General features: G+C 37.4%; 1 non-coding gene across 1 annotated transcript; it reads left to right on the top strand.

The window, feature by feature from the left end:
- Window positions 1-388: 388 nt before the first annotated feature.
- Window positions 389-490, top strand: LOC120195454. The gene has a single exon (XR_005523055.1). It is a non-coding gene; the product is annotated as a small nucleolar RNA R71 (small nucleolar RNA).
- The last annotated feature ends 548 nt before the right edge of the window (window positions 491-1,038 follow it).

Raw genomic sequence — 1,038 nt, 5'->3', positions numbered from 1 at the left:
CATCACGTAGTAGATAGATTCTGGATTTTGAGGGCATTCATCAAAGTTCTGCTCTTCACCATAATAAACACAAGTAATAAGAGATGTAGCTTTGACTTCATGTATTCCTCTTGGTCGTTGCAACTTATTTACCATTTATACCAAGATTGAGATATATGATGCCATAGAGCTGAAAGCTTCAGAATCGATTGATGCAGCATTACAACGGTCAAACATATTTCTCATATTCGGATATTGGCAATCATTAGTTGAAATTCTTTCTAGTATTTCGCATGCTTCATTATGATTTATCTAGCAATGCTCCATTTAGTGAAGCATCGACAACCATACGAGTGTGTATGTTTAAATTATTTTAGAACATCTCCATTTAAGTCCAATGTGGAAATCCATGCATTGGACATTTCCTCAGCAATTCTTTGAATCTCTCCCAAGCCTCATAAAAACTTTAATCCTCTATTTGCTTGAATGAAGTCAGATCGTTTCGTAGCTTAACATTCATATTTGGCGGGTTGAAACGTAACAAGAATTGCTTGACTAATTCATTCAAAGATGTTATTTCCCCAGGCAGTAGTGAACTCAATCGGCCTCGTGTTTTCTCACGTAGCGAGTAGAGAAATAGTTTCAGCTTCTGAGCCTCCTCAGGAACTCCTTGTTGTATAAATGAATCACAAACCTCCTTAAAAGCTCTCAAATGAGCTCTAGGATCTTCAACAACACTTCCTCCATACTTTCCCATAGATTACAACATTTGAAACATGACAGGCTTTAATTCAAAGTTCGTAAGATTGATCGCTGGCCTCATAATACCCATATACAAACCGTCCAAAGCTGGTACCACATGCTCACGAATCATGCGATTCTGGTAATCAACATATTGATTTAGTTGCCTAGCTAGCAAATCTTCCTTCTCCCTATGTGGCATCAGAGGTAAAGTATTGTTATTATTCCCAACATTCATGTTTTTCGATTTAGTGCAACTTCTCTTTGATGTTGACAAAAAGTACGTTCTATCTCTGGATCAAATGACTCTAGCTCGTC

This window comes from Hibiscus syriacus, unplaced genomic scaffold, assembly GCF_006381635.1.
Source record: "Hibiscus syriacus cultivar Baekdansim isolate YM2019G1 unplaced genomic scaffold, ASM638163v2 tig00117012_pilon, whole genome shotgun sequence".
Classification (NCBI taxonomy): domain Eukaryota; kingdom Viridiplantae; phylum Streptophyta; class Magnoliopsida; order Malvales; family Malvaceae; genus Hibiscus; species Hibiscus syriacus.
This window is presented reverse-complemented; position numbering and strand designations above follow the sequence as displayed.